This window comes from Dioscorea cayenensis, chromosome 18 (assembly GCF_009730915.1).
Source record: "Dioscorea cayenensis subsp. rotundata cultivar TDr96_F1 chromosome 18, TDr96_F1_v2_PseudoChromosome.rev07_lg8_w22 25.fasta, whole genome shotgun sequence".
NCBI lineage: Eukaryota > Viridiplantae > Streptophyta > Magnoliopsida > Dioscoreales > Dioscoreaceae > Dioscorea > Dioscorea cayenensis.
Window position 1 is genome coordinate 10,912,159 of NC_052488.1, and position 21,349 is coordinate 10,933,507.

Here is a 21,349-nt window from a genome sequence, read left to right on the forward strand (position 1 = left end):
GCTTAAAAAATGAACCACTTGGAGGACAACTCTAACAAAATTTAATTAACAATGCCTTAGCGAAATTCTTGCATTCATGTAATTCATTCAGAATTTTAAAAATTTTAGATTCAGAATTTAATAAACCATGCTGATTGACACACCCCTTGCGTGTGTGTACTGCAAGTGCACAGGTTATCGAAGTAATAAAATACCCCGGTGAGTGGGTAGTCGAATCCACAAGGAATAGATGTTCAAAAACAAGGAGTATTGCTATTTAGCTAGAGTGAAAACCAATTTGTGATTTGATTCAAAATATTAATGCAAATAAAAGTACAAGAGAAAAGAAAAGGCAAGAAGAATAAAAAAAGCTAATCAATGAAAAAATGGGGTACCCGGACAATGCTTACCCTAGGACAATTGTTTTAAGTATAAGACTAATATTATGCCTTCTAATTGAAGTTTAATGAGTCATGGAAATCCAAAGACACATGGTCCTAAACCTAAGGTCAACTGTGACTAGCCCTCAACACTATGCCCCGGCGGAAAGGGATACTCTCAACACCTCACATTATGTAGGACTACTTGATGTTCTAGGGACTCCAAGTGATGAACCCTATTCCCTAACTTAGATCTAACCCTTTAGTCCAGTCGAAAGAGCCCTAATCACAATTAAGCCCCAACACTAAGAATCACTCAACACTTCACTTTGTTGCTTGTGCAACTAAACCCCAGTGGAGTTTGTCTCTTAGCACTTCACTCTATCATGACCGCAAAGAACTCTTAGAACATGGAGGTAGAATAAATCATGTCGGTAGGGAAAGGGGGCGCTCCGCTACTTCTTGACTTATCCTCTCAACCCTCTTCAGTCTTGCTAAGTCTAACCCAAGTAAAGTTGTCACCCCTTCAAAAGGTTACCTAGATGGATTCTCAACCCTAGTGTCACTCTAAGGGAAAATCACAACAATAAGCATGCAAGATTGAAACTCAATTAAAACATCAATTAAAGAAACATAACAGAAGTTAATGAAACAAAATCGACCTAGGGTTTACAAGTTCAAGCACCCACTAGGGGTTTAGTTCTCCATAGAGCAATACAAAATCAAAAATGAAATAAAAAATAAGTGCAAGCAATCCATAGAGATAACCTCTTATTGTCCGTGTCAATGGTCTTCAAGAGCCACCTCGTTTACTCCAAAGATTCCTTCGTCAAGCCTAGGGCACAACCCGCCGAATCAAAGCTATCAGAAGCTTCCCCAATAACTTTCCCCCAAAGGAAATCGATGTTTAATGCCGTAGGAACGCTCCAAAATCCCCACAAAAACCTCTCAAAACCCTAGCAGCGCTCTCCCCAAAGGATAGGCAAAAGATGGGAAGAAGATCCCCAAAACAAACTTGCGAAGCGGTATTTAAAGGGCTGAAATCAGGCATCCACATGCCCCTGTAGAAATTCCACATGGGCGTGTGGATTTCCAGGCTTCTCATTTCTTGCGCACTGTGAACAGTAACTAGTATAGTAATTTTGCCACAGTGATTTGCTGCAGTGAACTACTGCGATACTTTTGCTACAGTGCTCCTGACTTCAATTTCTTCATCGATGCCGTATGATTAGGCACACATCCATGTGGTAAATCATCTTGCATCTTTACCTTCAAACACATTGATGACGCCCTTGACAATGTTACACAAGTCGGAACATATGAGTATGACTACCTTTGTGCCCCCCCAATTTGTGTATTCACTTGAACAAATTAGAGGTTAGCACACACCCATATGTCTATGAGCACAACTTGTACCTTGATCCTTGTTCGGTCCAAGATTTTACTCAACAATTGCGTCCATGATCTATTTTTGCTCCCTTTCTCCCAAGCTTATCTCCACAACCCTAAATGCACAAAAGAACACAAATACACATGAATGAGACATAAAATCTAATAAAAGTGATGCTCAATTTAAGAAAAGTATACTTAGTAATAGTTATACACAAGCACTTATCATTGATGCAGAAAGTGGATTCCAAGCTTGCACTCAAAATCTAGGCCTCATTACTACTATTGCATCTAACAGAATTTGAATTCAGGATCTTTTAAATATCACACACCAACATTTTTAACGATGAGCCTAATACAGCTAGGGTTTCAATCCTTTGGCATCATATATTTCCATTACAAATAGTAATTGGAATAAGAAGCTTGATGCAAGTGTTCAAGCAAAACAATGTGACACCCCAACTACCATACACATTACAAAAAGGAAACCGAAAAATCATGCAATTGTTCTTGACAATAATTTCATTGGATGTAAGGAAAATATATGGCCAAATCACTAAAAAGAAAGAACTAACTAAATCTATTAATTTTGGCACAAATTGAATAAACCATCTTGAGAACAGACAATTAGATACATAGATGGGTGCATTTCATTACATGCATGCTTGGATACAAGTGCTTCCAAACTGTGAAACTCTGTAAATGTATATTAATAAAATTGTAGACAATGATTAGCTTGCTAAGCAAAACTGTATACCGGGAAATGTCTTTAGTTTTAGTTATATTTTATTTTGACATATGCTTAGTTCAAAGCAATGAAAGCCATCATAAAATGAGTTGAAATCATGATAAAATCTAAAGATCTCTCATATAAACTCTATTTTCCTCATATAAATACCTACATAAAATGAGTTGAGAACTTGATAAAATTAAAACAATGAAAGCCATCATAAAATGAATGCAATTAAAATTATTTTTGCAAAAAATGTTAAAGTTCCATAGGATATTCTTAAAAGGTTTTAAATGAGATATAAAATGTTTAAATAGTACTCTTGCAAATCCTACGAGCAGAATTTGAAAAAAACTGATTATGAATGTTAAGGAGTTAATTGAGGTTTATTTTGGGAGCATCACTTCAATAGCAAAAATAAAGGAAATTGGACAAGATATTAAAGATCCATGAATTGTTGACAAGATTCTTCACATTGTAACTCAAAAATTTGATCATATAGTCATCGCAACTGAAGAGTCAAGATATTGAAATGATGGCTATAGAGGAGTTTATTGGTTCATTATAAGCACACGATATCATGTAAGACAAAGGTCAGAGGAGCTAACTAAACAAACAATGAAGGTTTAGTTAGTCTTGAAAGCCTAATCAAAGAATAAAGGAAATCAAGACTTTAGATGTCGTCGTCATGTGTAAGGATTTACATGTGGTAAAGGGGAATCCATATCAATTAGTAAATGTGATTAATAATGTTTCCATATAGATTTTTTTTTTTTATCAAAAGAGAAAACAACTAAAGCAAAAAAAAAATCAGGAGGGAAAAAGGATGTTCCTCTACAAACAAAGGTCTTCTAGCCAATCCAAGTGATCCAAGCCTTGGAAAAAAAGGGAGAGGGAGCGCTGCTGCCTTCCATGAGTTGCAAGAGCGTCAACAATGTTGTTGGCTTCCCTAGGGATGGCAGAAAAGTTGAGATTGGGGAAGCTTCCCAAGATGGACAGCAACCGTTGATAATCTCATCAAGCCACCAAGTAAGGATTGAAGTTTCTAACCAGCTGGGTGACACCTGGACAGTCACAACATATTTGCTTTGGATACCACCCTTAAGTGATGCAAGTTTGTAATGCAAGGTTAACAGTGCCCACTTCACCTTGGATTTGGGTGGGTGGGGGGAGGGGGGGCTGCGACGAGGTTCCAAAGTATCATGCAAGAAGAAAAAGGCCCGAATTAGAGAGTATTATAAATCCAAGCCCAACCTCTGTCGTGTCCTTAACCCAAGAGGCGTCGGTATAGATAGTAATAGATTTAGGAACAACAGAAAGGTTAGAGAGCTCCCTAAACTAGATGCTAGAAGAGTTGAAGAAGTCTGAGCACATAGACCAAGCCCTGGATAAGAAAGAGCAATATCTAGGAGCCCAGTTATTGAAAATGAAATTGCACCTCTCTTTCCAAATAAGCCAAGCAAAAGAAGTAAAAATAGCTTTAACCCAGGGATCAAGAGTGGAAGTTAATCAAAGGCCAGTGTGTAGATTACTGGCAAGGTCTGGGTTAAGGCCGAGTTTAAGAAGCATAGCATGCCAAAGTTGTAGAAATTTTGAGCACTTCCAAATGACATGCTCAGCGGTTTCTTCAAAGAGGGGGCAAAAGGGACATTAAGTATAAGGGCCTATGTTAATATGATAGAGATAAGAACCTATTACAAGTTTGCCTTGGGCTAGCTTCCACATAAATATTTTGATTCGAGGCATAACTTTGAGGCTCCAAATATGGCACCAGCCCATCCAAGAGTCCATCCCAAAGTCACCATTAAGAACAGAGTAAACAATGGAGGCAATGGAGGTGCAATTGTTTCTAGGCCCCAAAATACAAAAATTATCTACCAAAGGAGCAATTTTTAGATTATATATCCAATTCCAGTCAAGATTATAACCAAATAGAAGCTCAAGAGTGGATCTATTCAGGTCGTTACCATCATGTAAATCAGTAAAAGAAACATCATCAACCACCAAGTCCATATTAAGAAAATTAGGCTTGAAGGCAATTGGAAGATCAGAGATGCACGAGTCTTTTCAAAGGTCAAAAGTAGAAGGGTTATAGGAGAGAATTTGAAAGTTATTTTTGAGAAGAGAAGCAGAGTTAGAAATAGATTTATAACACCAAGAAGTATGAGGAGGAGTGGTAGTGTTCCAAGGGTACCAATCCCTATACTTGAATTTGAAGATATTGACTCAGAGTCTATCATCACAATTGAGGATTGGAAAGATGTTCTTGGCCATAAGTGAATGAGAAACATGACAAAGTTTACGAATGCCAAGTCCCCCTCCTCAGATTTATGAAGGGTAGCAACTGTCCATCCGATAGAATGGAAGCCACTTCGATTATCAATTTGAATCCTGAGAAATTTTCTGGTAAACTTGGTGATTTCTTCAAGAGTGGTGATAGGAAGATGTATGATAGAAAAGTAGATAATTGGGAATGGAGAAGATGGAGCTATTCAAAAGAGTAGCCCTGCCAGTAATAGAGATGGAAGAATGATTTCAATATGAAATGGCTTTTCAGATCTCGTTGGTAATAGAGTTAAAAAGCGAAGCAGACAATATTTTAGGAGTAATGGGAGCCCCTAGATAGGTAAAGGAGAAACTACCCTGAGGAAAACCAAGGATTCTAGAAATGGACTTAGCGATATTTCTATTAGCCCAGGAAGGGAGAAAGAATTGAGATTTTCTGGGATTGAGCTATTGGCCGATAAATTTATGCAAAAGGTTTAGGCAGAGGAAAACATTCTTATTAATTTTCTAGAGACAACTGTGATCAAGATAAGATCGTCTACAAACATTAGGTGATTGAAGTTTCTAGTCAAGGAACAGTTGGAATCAGGGACTAGGTTAAGAGAGAGGGCCTTATTAAGAATAGCATAAAGGTTCTCAGACACCAGAAGGTAAAGGAGAGGAGAGACGGGATCTCCCTGTCTAACCCCTCTACTATTGGTGAACCAGGGAGAGTTATGACCATTAATGGAGATAATAAAAGAAGCCAAAGAGAGGCAAGAGTCAATCCATTTAATCCAAACTGCCAAAAAACCTATTATCTTGAGGGTGGAAAGAATGACTACCCATTCAATGGAATCAAAAGCTTTCTTGATATCTATTTTGATTATCATCCTATGGGGGGTTGGGTATTCAATTTCCAAACTATGAGCGATTTCTTAGGCTGCGATAATATTATCAAAGTGCCTCACCCAGGAATGAACCCATTTTTCTCTATGCCAATAAGCTTATGGATGATAGACTTAAGCCAATTAGCAAAGATTTTGGTAATGATTTTATAACAAACATTATAGAGAGTGATGAAAATAGGATTACCATTTTTTAGCATTAAAACAACATAGGTTTAGCCCCAGCCTGGAGGAATGGAAGCTGTTTCAAAAAAGTGATTTATGGTTCTAAAAAAGGTGCTCTCCAATGATGGTCCAGTAAAAAACATAGAACTCAACTTCGATACCATTCGGGTCTGGACTTTTGCCCTTATGTAAGGATAAAAGACTTTGATGAACCTACCTTAATGAGAGGGGCTCAATCAAAACTGCTCTATCATCCTCTAAAAAGACAGTAAGGTCATCCGGGAGAGCACAAAAAAGAGAATCCAAAGAATGGGGAGAGGATGAAGACCAGAGGTTTTGGAAAAAAATTTTGAAACAAGATTCAATCTAAGCGATTGCGAAGAGTAGGAAGAACCTGTTGCATCTTTAATACAACTTACCTTGTTGCGATGGTGCCAAATTTTGCCAGAGTTATGGAAGTAGCTCGAGTTTCTATCACCTTTGTAGAGCCATTGAACATGGGTTCTCTGGCTCTAAAAGTTCTCTTTTTGGCACAAAGAGCATGATGGCATTTCTTAAGTACTTTTAACCAAGTATTCTGCCAAGCATCATCTGCAGGGTTATTCGAATCGGTTACTTCAGCAATCTCCTTTCCAATGTTAATGATCTATTCTTCAGTGTGGTAGTGAGAAGATTTCCTCCATCTGAGAATATTATTCTTGGTTCTAGAAATAGCATGAGTGAAAAGGTGCATCGGGGAAGCATTAGATCTAGAAGACCAATATTTGATGACATTGTCATCGTAACATTCATAATCATGCCATAAATTATCAAAATGAAAACTTTTTCTAAGGTTAGGAGTAACATTATGAGCAGTAAGAAATAAAGGACAATAGTCAAAAATGGTGCGAACTAGATGCTCAACAGAAAACATTTTGAAATCCAAAACCCACTTGGAATTAGCGAGAAAGTGGTCCAGTCTAGCCCAACAATGGGTTAGACAATTCTGGCCATTGCACCAAGTGAATTTAGAGCCCGACATACCCAAATCAAAGAGGGGGTTGTCTAAAATAAAATTAGCAAAGAAAGATGATTTGGAAGCATAATGATAGAAAGAGCCGTCCCTGTGTTCCTCACTATTAGAAATAGCTTTAAAATCTCCAGTAAAGAGCCAGGGGGTGTTAAGAGTATTAATACCAGAAAGGGATAACCAACAGAGCTTCTTTTTGGATGACACCTGTGAGTTGTAGATGGTTGAGAGAACCAAAGTTTTATTCTCAGTAGTGATGATTAAATGAAGGGCCATATGAGAAAAAGCCACCGGGGTAACCTTGCCCACTGACTTTTTTGAAAGTACAAGGATGCCACCAGACAATCACCTGTAAGGAATGGCCACCTAGTCCCACCAGCATTTATACTCAGCACAAAAATGAAGAATTCTATGGACATTAGCTTTATTTTCCACAAAGCAAAGAAAGCTTGGCTTCTTGCGAACGACAACATCGTGAATGCAGGAACTCATCTGGGGATTCAAGATGCCTATGCAATTCCAAGAGAATATTGTAAGGTTCATAATAAACATTATGGAGAAAAAAGAACCAAAAAGAAAGGGAGAAAGAGAGAGCGATTAAGAGATGGGAGACTTCCTCCCTTTCTTTGGTTTCATGCTTCTTTTCAAGGGGCCCCTCCTTGCTAGGGCTTCTAATTTTCCTTCATTTTGGAAGTGGCCGAGGATCATATCATCATCTATGTCCTCTGAAGAATCAGAGACCTCCAAAGTGGAGTTTTCCATGGCATGGTCTGAGGAAAGGCGGCTAGAGAGAGCTTTGACAACCTTATCACCATCATAGCATGATCTGGTGGTTCATCACCAACCTCCCCAACTAGAGACTGAGGGACCAATGAAGAGATGAGAAGAGGGTTATCCAAAGGGTTTCCAAAGTTGGGAAAAATCATATCACCATCATTTAGGAAAACCGAGGTGCCACCATGCTTTATCCGAGATCCAGAAAAAGTTTTAGGTGTGAGCGAAGAGTGAGGTGAAGAGTAGTTGAGGGGGTTCTCAGTGTAGGATGAGGGCAGTAGTACCTCAGAAATAGAAGAGGCTCTGAGAGTAAGGGACTTTTCAATGGAAAAAATAATCCGAGGACTCAAAGGTGGAATGATTGAGGAGAAGAGTAAAGAACGATGATGCCCTCCTTTCCTAGCATGCCCACCACGCGTCCTATAGGATCGGGAAGATTCCACCACATGGGTAGATGGCAGCCATGCAGGAGGCGATGCGTCAGGGGGAGGGCCGTTAAGTCCTGGACCCTTGCCAACATTAGGGTTATGGTTGCTTCCGTGACTACCACTATAGCTGCCTCCTTGTCCCCATGCCGAACCGTGTTAGGAACGTGGCTTCAGCCAATGTCCAAATACCGAGTCGTCTTCAGCCGGGATTACCGGGTCCACAACGATGTCGTCTTGTTCAACATTGGCCACATCCCCCTGTATCCCCTGGTCATTCTGCACCTTCCCTACTTCCGAAGTCGCAAGCGGCACAAACTGATTGGGTACTAGAGATTGCCGATGTGAACACGGGTGCCTTCACCGTACCGACCCTCCCACAACTAAAACAAAAAATAGCGCTTTTTTCATATAAAACTAGAATGAAAAAAGAATTTTCTCCATACTTAACCCACGTTCCTTGTTGGAGTGGTTGATTCAAGTCTAGTTCAACACACAAATGAACGAATTTAGCATTGGATTTATCTATTATGTGGTTGTCCACTTTGAGGACCCGGCTAAATTGGGAGGCCACCAATTCTAGGATCTCACAGACCCAAAGCTCCATCAGCAAATGATAGATCTATAGCCACATGACTGCAATGAAGAGGCGTTCGAAGGTAGGTTAGAAGCACTGTCTCCAAGGGGAAAGCTGGAGGATACGCCCAGCCACTATCCAAGGCCCCTCCCAGAGCAATTGATTCTACAATTCATGTGATTCACAGTGGATGTAGTAGTAGCCATTCAGGAGATCTGCAACCGAGAACTCGCCTAGACCCCTCCAAGCATCCGCTAGTGCTAGCATCCCCTAGTTCAGGGGTAGTGCCTTCCCGAGAAATTTTGAGTAGAGGGACGATTGCATACCATCACGAGCAGAGAACCAAAGGTCAAGGTCAATGGTTACAGAGGAAAGCGCAGAGGCTTTGATTTTATCAAAGTTAGGTTTTTGGAGGTGAGAAGGAATTTCCAAGGGGTTGGAAGGAGCTCTAGCATTAATGACATTTGCCCAGGAGATACCAACTTTAGCTCTTGGGCGAAGATGGACAAGGTTCTCTAGAGATGACCCCAGAGGGGCCATAACAGAGCTGAAACAGGATAAAGATGAAGGGAGAAAGCTTAGAGTGAGTAATTAAGAGTGATTGAAGCAATTTTTGTAGATAATTTTGCAGTCTTGCTCCCTTATAGATTTAGATGACGTAAAGGAGTAGGTAAAACCTATGAAACATGGAGGCATGATAAATATAATCTTCAATGTTATTATTTCAAAAGATTTGATCATCTATGATTGGAATACCCAAAAAGGTTCATTAATGAAGATACCAGTGCAAACTATGTTGAAAATAATGACTGTCATGATGATGGTAAGGGTGAAATTACTTTGATATTAGTTTGTAATGATGGAGCTTTTCGAGGGTAATACTTGGTATCTTGCTTCATAGTATCATAAACACCTTTGTGGAAAGAAATTTTTTTTTGTTGAATTAGATAAAAATTTTATCAACAATGCAAATTTGGAGATGAGCAAAAAATTCTAGTGAAAGGAAAAGTTTGATATTTATTCAAGCATGTAACGGAGACCATCTTTTCATTGTGGATGTTATAATCAATGTGCTAGTCTCCTCAACACCAAGTTAGCATCTATGTTAGCTAGGAAAATCTCTTGCTGGTATAGTACAGCACACAAACACAAAGATACTCAAAAGTAAATAGAGAATAGATAACTCTCTATTAAATGAGAGGAATGTGTTACAACCAAGGCCAATACTCATACAACCAGGATTTTTCTAAGTCTTTTATAATGGGACTAAAGGAGGTCCTTTTATAGTCCATCTAACACTGAATGGACAGCTACGATGAGGCCCATCAAAGCACTCGCAACAAATCAAGTGTCCCTTTCCACCAAACCCACTAAAGTACTATAGAGACATTGTGTCACTCCATGAACAAGGACAAACGGCCGCACACCCACTTATTCAAGACCAAGTGGCCATGCAAGGCCTCAACACCTAAACAAAGTAGAAAACATAGAATATGTAACATATAATTAGTAAAACACCAAGTCTTTAAATCTAGGAGTTTAGAGTTTTAATACAAGCTAGGGCCTAATACAACGAAAAATTACAACAACAACAGCTTAGACACAGCCACCTACTAAAAAGGGACACACACTACTTGTCAACCTGGCTTAGCTGACCCTTGCAAGACCTTACTCCTGATCTGAAAGAAATAATCAACAACTTGATGAGCTTCAAAAACCCAGCAAGTAATCCACTAAAAAAAATACGAATTAACAAAGTTCAAAGATTTAAAGTAACATTATCACAAAAACCTGAACCTAATAAATATATGTATAGAAATTAAATCTCAAGTCTAAAATATCCAGAAAATCCCAATACAGGGATCTCTAAACATTTAACAAAATACAAAAACAAAGTAAAGTGGTTTTGAAATTGTTTAAGTGTCTTTAATTTACTACAGTTAATTGTTTTACCTCGGTGGCACCCAAGTCAAAATATCAGAGCCAATTTGTTTTACCTCAATGACCTGAGTAAAAAATAATAGACTCCATTTATTTTACCTCAATGGTCCGATTTAGAAATTTAAGACCACTATTATTTCGCCGATGTTGCGGAGTGAAAGTTTTGGCAATTTGCGGCACTTGATGTTCCAAATTCTACAAACAGACTTGTTTATTTCTCAACATCTCCTCATGACCCATGAGTCACATATCATTGGACTGGATGTACCTTGCAAGGAGTGTCTCAAGTGAATTCTCCTAGCCTTCTGGTGAGGGTGGTCAAGAAAATAGAGGTTGGGGTTGTGATGACCGAGGGTGTCCTGTGCTCCTTGTCCTTGCCCCGATTAGCTCCATGAAAATTTAGGGTGATTCCTCTACCTAGGATTGTATGTTCCACTATACAGGTTATTTTGTTACCGGTTGTTCTAACAAACAAAATCCACTCGTGCTGCTTGTCCGATAGTCAAATCTGTAGAGGAACTACTCTGTAAACAATGTGGCCCTCATGCCTCATAAGCCATGACTAGAGCTTGTGTCGGCATCTACAAAGTGTCCAACCTCTTAGTGATCCCTTCATCCTATGCTGCCAAAGTGGTAAGGACATCCATTTCCTAAATACCAGATATCTTAGCCAGCTTATTCTTCGCAGAACTCCATTGATAACCGTTAGTAGCCATCTCATCAATCAAAGTCTATGTTGCCTCAGGTTGGTCACTACATAAAGATCCCCCAACTACTGCATCAAGCATTTTCTTAGTCGCTACATTTAACCCATTAAAGTAGATCTTAATCCACGTCCACTCAACTATACCATGTTGCGGCCAATTCCTTAGCATATCCTTATACCTCTCTCAAGTGTCATACAAGGTTTTTGACTCTAACCGCTAATAGGAGGAAATATTGCTTCTACGCTTAGTAATCTTAGGCAGAGGAAAATATCTGCTGAGGAATTTCTCAGCTAACTGAGCCCATGTTGTGATAGATCCCATCGGCAAGGAACTTAGCCACATCTTGGCCCTTCCTTGTATTGAAAACGGAAATGGTCAAAGACAAACCGCATCCTCTGACACATTGTTGGCCTTAAATATACAACAAATATCTAAAAAACTCGTCAGATGAGTATATATGTCCTCCTCCTAAAATCCATAAAATTGGCTCATTTGTGGTACCATCTGTATAAAGTTCAGCTACAACTAGAAATTGTTCACCATAACCAAAGGATGAATAATGCTTGATCCTGACCCATCCAAATTTTGCTATGCTTAATCAGAAATACTCTTTTTATTTTAAGCCATTGGTTCTTCTTGGTCGACCTCAATACTGATTTCCACTGACCAGGTATCTCTGAGGTTAGCTTACCTCAATGTCCTATGTAAAGTGTGTTCAATGTTTGGATCGGGGTTCACAAAAGGAGATGAATTACCTCAGGTCATACAATGTCACCTTCAAAACAAAGCAAAAGCAAGGATGAAAAGAGTAAGAAAATAAGAGAAAAGAAAAGATGAAACAAGTAATATAAAAATGACTAGATTACTAGAATCCTAATGTTCCTAAAAGTTACTAGTCCACAACAACGGCGCCAAAAACTTGATACGCCCCTTGTGTATCCGCAAGTGCACAAGTCATAAGAAGTAGTAAAGTGTACCCAATAAAGGATAGGGTAGTCGATTCCACAGGGAATAACAAGCTTCTAGTACTAATTAATCCTCCAATGTCTAGTCTACTCAAAATTGGGGAAAAGGTCTAATCTATCAATCTAAGGAAGGAAAGAGAAAAGAAGAGAGGATGGAAAGAGAGATGGGATAAATATAGCAAGTAGCAGTGATGGGGAGTTGCGTCCTAGACCAATCCCTTAGAGTAACCTGTAGTGACTCCCCAATAATGATATTAGGTGCATCCTATGAATTCTACATGTGCTCTCAAAGCGTTGTCACATCTTTGGTAATCAAATACATTGAGTTTTGCAATTGTAACTATGGGAATCATACACATCAAGTTTTGTAACTACCTTAAGGTAATCACAACCATGGCAATCAACATATGTCAAGTTTTAAAACTACAACTACGCAAATTATGCACATCAAGTCATGTAACACAAGATTTAACATAGAAAATAATAGAAATCCATAATCATTGCAAGAGAGTAAGACAACTACAAATTAGCATCTAAGTTCATAAATCCAGGCACCGAAAAGCTTTAGCCCTTCATAGGTTTACACAATAATGGAAAGATAAAAGAAACAATCAAGTAGAAATCCATTGACTACCTATTGCTTCTTAATCAATATGATCATGCTCCAAAGATCTATCCACCACCAAAGCTAGACTCCCAAACATGTCTCTGAATCATTGCTCTAATCCACTGATGGATGGTGGTGAAGGTCACCCAGAAGTCACCCCAAATCTCCAAGCTAAACTCCCCTTAAACCCTAACTGTGCTCTTTTTGACTAGATCTAAAGTTTAGAATCAATTAAATTTTTCACCAGATAGTAGAGTGCATGGCCCAAAACCACGCATGTGCATAGGCAGCGTTTCTATAATAACGATGGTGATCTAGGAAAAAAAACTGTGCTTCCTTCTTCTGCGTTTTTCTTTAATGTCCAGTGATCTGCATGGCTTAAAAGCACGCCTGTGCTTAGGCAATGCTTACCCTGGCTACTTTCAACTTGGTTCTTTTGATGACAAATTCACTCCCATACTACTTCTTTTGACCCATGACATGTTAATCTGCACACAAATGTAAAGATACCCAACGTAGTACTAAAATATTTAAAACAAATACTAAAGGACAAGTAAAACATGAATAATAGGTATATAAAATGCACTCATCAATATCATTACCTTGGATCATCACTTCGATGACTCCTTTGATCTTCTTCCTCTTCCTTAGATTCACCTTCAAACCTTAGCCGACAGCCCCAAGTCACTTTATAAAACCTAGATATCTAATAAATTTTTCAATTTTTTGTTTATACTCCAAAGAATCTATTTAGTACATGGTCAAGTACATGGGTATGTTCTTTGCTCGTGTAGATCATTGGATCAGTCGAAACCCTGACTCATAGGGTACACTGCAAAGTGTACATGGTCATGTATCTCTTCATCTAGCCATGTATATCTCTTGATGGTTATGCTTTTTAGCTCTTGATATGCACTGCTGTGTGTCGTGCTTCAACCCGTGTTTTCCTCTAGATTATGTTCTTCAACTTATTGGATGTATATTGGTGTGTACATTATATACACGGTTGTGGTTTTCTCAGCTGGACTTTGGGCTGAGGAGTTCACGTCACATATATGCCCATGTGCATGATTCATGTATTTCTCTAGATGCTCATCTTATTAATGCTCTAAAGGATACACCAGCAGGAACACGGGAATCACCTTGCCTGTGTAGTTCTCTGTTTGATGTTTTCAGGCCTATTTTGCTCCCAATTTCATTCCTTCAACTCCAGTTATGTTAATCATGACTTTTGACTTTGAATGGAACAATCCAAGTACCAAATTATCCATAAAACACTCTGGAATACCACTTAAGTGCAAAATATAATCAATGCGATATGTATGATATAACACTTATCAAAGTCTCTAGAAATATGACTCTTCTTTAACCCTAGAAGGTATTAATTAATTCTCTAGTGAGATAAATCCCCAATCCCTCTCTCCTCTCTAACCCTAGTGGCTATTTGGAGAAGAAAAGGAGACTATTTCTCAATTCTGCATGTGATCTAGAGACATGGGACCTTAGTTTAACCCTAAAAGATCTACCACAATCCGAGGGACAAATTTGACTCATCAGAGGAAAGGTTTTGGAGCATCCAAAGGTAATTTTGTAGACCTTTTATTTACATTAGGTGTTTATTAAAACAATTAGTTTATATCACAATTTTATTCTTGCTTCCATATGCCTTTGATGGTGATATATAATTTTGGGATATTTCCTAACACTCCTACTATATTTGGCTGATTAGATCCCCCATCACCATCAAAACATAGTCATAGAATAAGGCTAGAGAGTATATCATAACAACAAAATATTACCATCATCAAGTATCAGAATAATAGTTAGGAGTTTCATTTCTCCACATTTCACAATGTAAAATTTGAGAAGCTCAAGTTTCATAAAGAAGTAATTCTTTGATCATAAAATATCAATTAAAAAATGTTTATCTATGATGAATTTATAAACCATGTACATCCAACAATATATATACACATATAGGTATATGTATATCTTCAAACATGTAATCAATCAAGTGAAATTCCCTTATCAATGGGATGATAACTCAGGTAAAACCATCTCAAATATCAATTAGAAATATATAAAGATAATATAGAAATATAAACATGATAAAATAGCAATTAAATTTATTTGAAAACTAATTGAGCTTTGTAATACAACTTAATCTGACTCACAAAATTAGGGAGTCGAAGGTCGCAATTGGGTTACTCCTCCATCGCCTTCTTGCCTTTAACCGAAGCTTCACCGCCTATAACCACACCAAAACAATGCAAAGGACTCAACAAAGAATGCTTGAAAACAACATGAAATGAATGAATGCAACTCTAACTCTAAAATGCAATATGAGTCCAATCAAGTCTTTGGTAGGTCTCAATCTCGAGCCCAAATGATACCTTGGAATTGATTAGGAGAGATCTCCATTCAAGGCAAAGAAAACAATGGAAATAAAGCGAATTCCTCATGCTACAGTAATGCTTTAGTGATATAATACTTCATCAACATTCTTCACATCATACAAGAAAAAATGCAAGAAAAAAGGCTCGATAACCATTATCAACCACAAGCCCTAGATCCATCATCTTGGAAAAGACATGGATGAACAAAGAGAAGGAGAAACCAATAGCTTAATGATTTCAAGAAGAAGTGAAGGATTAACTTTCAACCCACAAGTAAAGGAGGTGGAGAGGATTGGGGAAAGCTCTCATCCAAGAAAAATATGAAGGAGAAATGGGAAAGAATAGTTAAAAGGTAAGAACAATGGGTAGACCAACATACCCTTGACATCCATACAAGAGTGTTCCATTTTCATACGGATGTGTGTTGCCCTATGTGCATTTATACTAAATGTGACAATATCGTACTGCAGTACCATGTTACACAAGGATTTCTTGCCATATATTTTGCAAAAAAAATACATAACCGACCATTCTACAACAAAAAAAACTCTACATACTACTCAAAATACAGTACTACACACATCCAAAATAGAAAATAACAACGAGTGAAAGTTCTTAGTATCACAACGAGAGATCCGGCATCTAAATAAGGGTTTCCTAGATCTTATTGCAATCGTATGAAAGTAGATAGGAAAAATTAAATTTTACCATAGTATAGGATTAGTTATTTAGGTGTCTCCAGAGAGCACTTGATATATACTTAAATCTCCTTGGTCCAACAACACTTAGGTTCAATCTATGTTAATTGCAACTACCTTATTTCATTAATCCCAAGTGAAATCTTATCCGCATATCTCTTTTTCTTGATGGTTTATTAATTATTCGAAACCTCAACCTTAGTTCCTAGTGATCGTGAATCTTAGCTTACCAATTAATAAAAGCCTAAATGTATGTATTTCATACAAATATATTTTGTACTATTCATGATCATTTTGATGAATCGATGCTCTTTTATCATTTAATTGGTTTCATTTATCTTACAGGTGATAAGTGCATGTGTATAAATAATATGAAGTATTCTTTTCTTACACTGAGCATCACTTTTATTATATTCTATCGCTTATTCATGTATATTTGTGTTCTTTTGTGCATGTAGGGTTATGGAGACAAATTCAGAAGAAAGAAAACAAAAGTAGATCGTGGACGTGATTCTTGATGAAGTTTCTTGAATTGAACAAACGTGAAAACGCAAGTTGTGCTCAAAGATATGTGGGTGTATGCCAACCTCCATTGTGCTCAAGTGAATATATAAAATGGAGGGGCACAAAGGCAGTCACACTCATATGTTCCGACTTGTGCAACATTAGCAAGAACTTCGTCAATATGGTTTCATTGAAGATGTGACGCGATCTACCGCATGGATGTGTGCCCATTCATTTGGCCTCGATGAAAAGAGTGGAATTCGGGAGCATTTTGGCGAACTACTGTAGTAGTTACTGTCCATATCTCTCTTACAATTGAGTGTTGGAAATCCACATGGCCTTTTGGAAATTCCACATGCCCGTGTGGATGCCCGATTCCAGCCCCTATACATTTTGAAAATTCTTTAGGGATCTTTTCCCCATCTTGTGCCCATCTTTGGAGGCCCTCGTGGATAGGGTTTGGAGGGGCTTTGCCTAGATTTTTGGAGCGGTTTGATGGCCTTTGACATCGTGTCCCTTTATAAGAGAGCTATTGGGGGAGCTTTCATCGGTATCAATTCGGCAAGATGTGCCCTACGCTTGATAAAGGAACCTTTAGAGAATACGAGGAGGCTCTACAAGACTATCAATACAGACTACAAAAGGGTTTTATTTATGGATTTCTTGCATTTACTTTCGAATTAATTATTGATTTTATATAGCTCCATAGAGAGCTAAACCCCTAGTGGGTGCTTAGACTTGTAAACCATAGGATGATTTTGCTTCATTGACTTTTATTATGCTTCTTTACTTTATGTTTTAATTGAGTTTCAACCTTGAATGCTTGTTGTATTAATTTCCCCTTAGAGTAACACTAGGGTTGAAAATCCCTCTTGGTAGTCCTTGTGGATGAGTGACACTCCATTAGGATTGGACAATGCAAGGTTGGAGAGGGTCGAGAGGGTGAGTAGAGAGGTATCGGAATGTCCTCTTTTCCTTCTGAAGTGATTTATCCTACCTACACATTCCAAGAGTTCTTTGCGGTCATAATAGAGTGAAGTTCTAAGAGATAAACTCCACTGGGGCTTAGTTGAGCAAGCAACAGAGTGAAGTGTTGAAGTAATCCTTAGTGTTGGGGTTTAATTATGACTAGGGGTCTTTCGCCTGGACCAAAGGGTTAGATCTATATTAGGTAATAGGCTTTATCACTTGGATTCCCTAGAGCTTTAAGCAACCTTATACTGTGTGAGGCGTCGAGAGTATTCCTTTCCGCTGAGGCATAGTATAGGCTTAGTCACGGTTGACCTTAGGTTTGGAACCATGTGTCTTTGGATTTCCATGACCCATTAAACATCAATTACGCGGCATAATGATTAGTCTTGCACTTGAAATAATAGTCCTAGGGTGAGCAATATCTGGGTACCCCATCTTTCTATCGATTACCCCTCCTTATTCCTATTGCGTTTCCTCTCTCTTTTCTTAATTTTAATTGCATTGATATTGTTCACTCAAATTACAAATTGGTTCACTCAATAGCTAAATAGCATTACGACTTGCTTCCTAACAACTATTCCCTATCGATACGACTACCCATTCACCGGGGTACTTTATTACTTTGACAATCCGTGCACTTGCGGTACACACACGCAAGGGGTGTCTCATGTTTTTGGCACCATTGCCGGGGAATAGGCGTTTTGGAAGCATTTTGCACTTTGCTATTTTAGTTATTCATAATTTTTTCTATTTCACACTTTCTTATTCTTCCATTGTTCTGATTTGTTTTTCTTTCTTTGGTTGAAGCTCCAGGTTATGACCCGAGGAAACCCTTTGACTTTGGTTAAAGGTGATCCAAAAATTGGAAGAAGAACTCGTAGATGGGGAAAAGAACCTTGGCAAGAATAGTCAAATCAAACTGAGATAGAAGGTGAAGGGTTTGATAATATAGCAGAGGACACTCTCAGATTATGCAAGACCTGCAGGTCTTGGCACACAGTCTAATATTGTGCGGCAACCGATCATAGCATAGAGTTTTAAGCACAAGCCAGGCTTCATCCAGATGTTACAGTAGTTGGCACAGTTTAATGGTTTAGCCGATGAGAATCTAAACAATCACATTGAGAACTTCTTGGAAGTGTGTGACATGCTCAAGAGGATTGGTGTCACGGATGATGCTATCAAGTTGAGGGCCTACCCATTTTCCTTGAAAGGGAGAGCAAAGCAATGGCTACATTCATTACCTAGAGCATTGACCACTACATGGGAGGAGATGGTAGAAGCTTTTCTTGCCCGATATTTCCCTCCCAGAAAAACTGCGAAGCTTAGGATTGAAATATCTTTTTTTGTTCAAACGGAATTGGAGTCTCATTTTGAGACATGGGATAGGTTCAAGGACCTCCTACGAAAATGTCCTCAGCATGGTTCCCCGAGTAGATGATAATTCAAACTTTATACAATGGTTTGAACCCAAGCATAAAGCAGTTACTTAATGCTGCAATAGGAGGTACCTTAGGAAGCAAGACCGCCAAAGAAGCCCGACATCTTATTGAAGAAATGGCTATGAATAGTTATTAGTGGAATACACGAGACAGAAAAGAAGGTAACCGGACTTCATGAGATTGATGTAGTCACCTCATTAGCGGCCCAAGTTAAGTCATTGAGTAAGAAATTAGACACTCTAACTTATCGTAGAGGGCGGTAGTGATGAGTTGCACTGGGTGTGGGGGAGGACATGCTCCATCTGATTGCCCAATTTTTATTGGTGGTACCACATCCGTGGAACATGTTGATTTTGTAGGTAATATAATGAAAGGTCAAGGAAATCCGTATAGGAATACCTACAACCCGGGATGGAGGAACCACCCAAACCTTTCTTGGAGTAATCAAGTGTAACAAAAGACTATGGTAGCACCGGGTTTCCAACATCAATAAGAAGCCCTGAACATGGAGAATAAAGTTTCAGGGTTGGAGAACCGGATGACCGATTTGGAGAAGGCTTTGACCAAGTTCATTTAATCATCGAATACAAGATTTCATTAGGTTAAAGCCACACTTCGCAACCTGACACACCCCTTGCGAGTTCATACCGCAAGTGCACAGGTTGTCGAAGTAAAAGAGTACCCTGGTGAGTAGGTAGTCATATCCACAGCGAATAATGATCAGAAACACAAGAATTTCTATTTAACTATGGTGAAGAGTATTCAAAGTGGTGTGAACAATATCGATGCAAATAGAAATAAAAAGAACAAGAAGGACACAGAATACAATAATAGGAGTGATAGTCGATAAAAAGTGGGGCGCCCAGACATCGCTCCCCCTAGGACTATTGTTTCAAGTGCAAGACCAACCATTATGTCTCTTAACTGATGCTTAATTAGTCGTGGAAATCCTAAAATACACGGTCCCAAACCTAAGGTCAACTGTGACTAACCCTACACTATGCCCCGGCAGAGAAATTGCTCAATCTCAACACCAGACACTATGTGAGGCTGCTTAAAGCTCTAGGGACTCCAAGTGATAAACCCTATTCCTTAATTTAAATCTAACCTTTTGGTCCAAGTGAAAGACTCATAGTCACAATTAAACCCCAGGACTAAGGATTACTTCAATACTTCACTCCGTTGCTTGCGCAACTAAGCCCCTGCGGAATTCCTCTCTTAACACTTTACTCTACTGTGACCGCAAAAAACTCTTGGAACACGGAGGTAAGATAAATCACACCGAAAGGGAAAGGGGACATTCTGCTACCTTTCGACTCACCCTCTCAACCCTCTCCAATCTAGCTTTTTCTAACCCTCATAGTGTGTCACTTATCCACAAGGATTACCTAGATGGATTCTCAACCCTAGTGACACTCTAAGGGAAAATAATTTCAACAAGTATTCAATGTTGGAACTCAATTAGAGCATCAATTAAAGAAAACATAATGATAGGTCAATGAAATAAAATCATCATAGGGTTTACAAGTCCAAGCACCCACTAGGGGTTTAGCTCTCTATAGAGCAAGATACAATCAATAATGAAATAAAAAGTAAAAACATGCAATCCAAAAAGAAAACCCTCTTGTAATCTGTATCGATGGTCTTGTGGAGTAGCCTTGTCTTCTCCAAAGGTTCCCTCGTCAAGCCTAAGACACGCCTCGCCGAATCAATGCTAATAAAAGCTCCCCCGATAACTATCTTCCGAAGGAACCCGGCGTTGAAGGTCATAGAACCACTCCAAAAACCTTGCCAAAGCCTCTCCAAACCCTAGCCTAGGCCCAATCGGATGACACTTCAATTGGCCGATTGATCAGTTGGACATCCGAGGGGCATCATTGAAGATGTACTTGTGAAAGTTGACAAATACATTTTTCCTGTGAATTTTATGGTGTTGGATGTTGTTGAAGATGCCAAGGTTCCATTGGTACTTGGAAGGCCATTCTTGCGCACTTCCAAAGCTCTCATTGATATAGACGGTGGGGAGTTGACAGTAAGAGTTGGAGATGACAAGTTAACATACCGCCTCATAGAAGCCATGCGATATTCTCTTGACTTTGATGATACTTTGTATTTTCTTGACACTACTGATGAGTTAATTGATGAATACATGCAAAAAATGATGTGTCCGGACCCATTTGAAGGGTTGCTAGATCAAGAAGTCGAGAATGAAGAAGTCTTATCACTTGGTCTAGAGGACAAGTTACAACCTATCCTGGGGATCATGAAGAGGATGGTTCAAAAGATAAAAAGAGCAAGGAGATGTCACAAGAAGTTCCGCAGTGCTAGTGGGGATATGCATGCACATAGTAAGGGTGATGAACCCTTGTGTGGTAACGAGCTTGATAACTTTCCCTCTACCTTGAAACAATTATGTGCATCATGCTTTCAGGTTGTAGGTAAAAGGACAACCTTCATTTATGAACCCTTGTGAGGTGAGATTAGGTACGTCAAGCTTAGTGATGTTAAACAAGCGC

The 21,349-nt window shown here is 38.8% G+C and overlaps 1 non-coding gene across 1 annotated transcript; it reads right to left on the bottom strand.

Annotated features, from left to right (window-relative positions):
• Positions 1-18,712: 18,712 nt before the first annotated feature.
• Positions 18,713-18,819, bottom strand: LOC120283225. The gene has a single exon (XR_005543220.1). It is a non-coding gene; the product is annotated as a small nucleolar RNA R71 (small nucleolar RNA).
• Between the last annotated feature and the right edge of the window lie 2,530 nt (positions 18,820-21,349).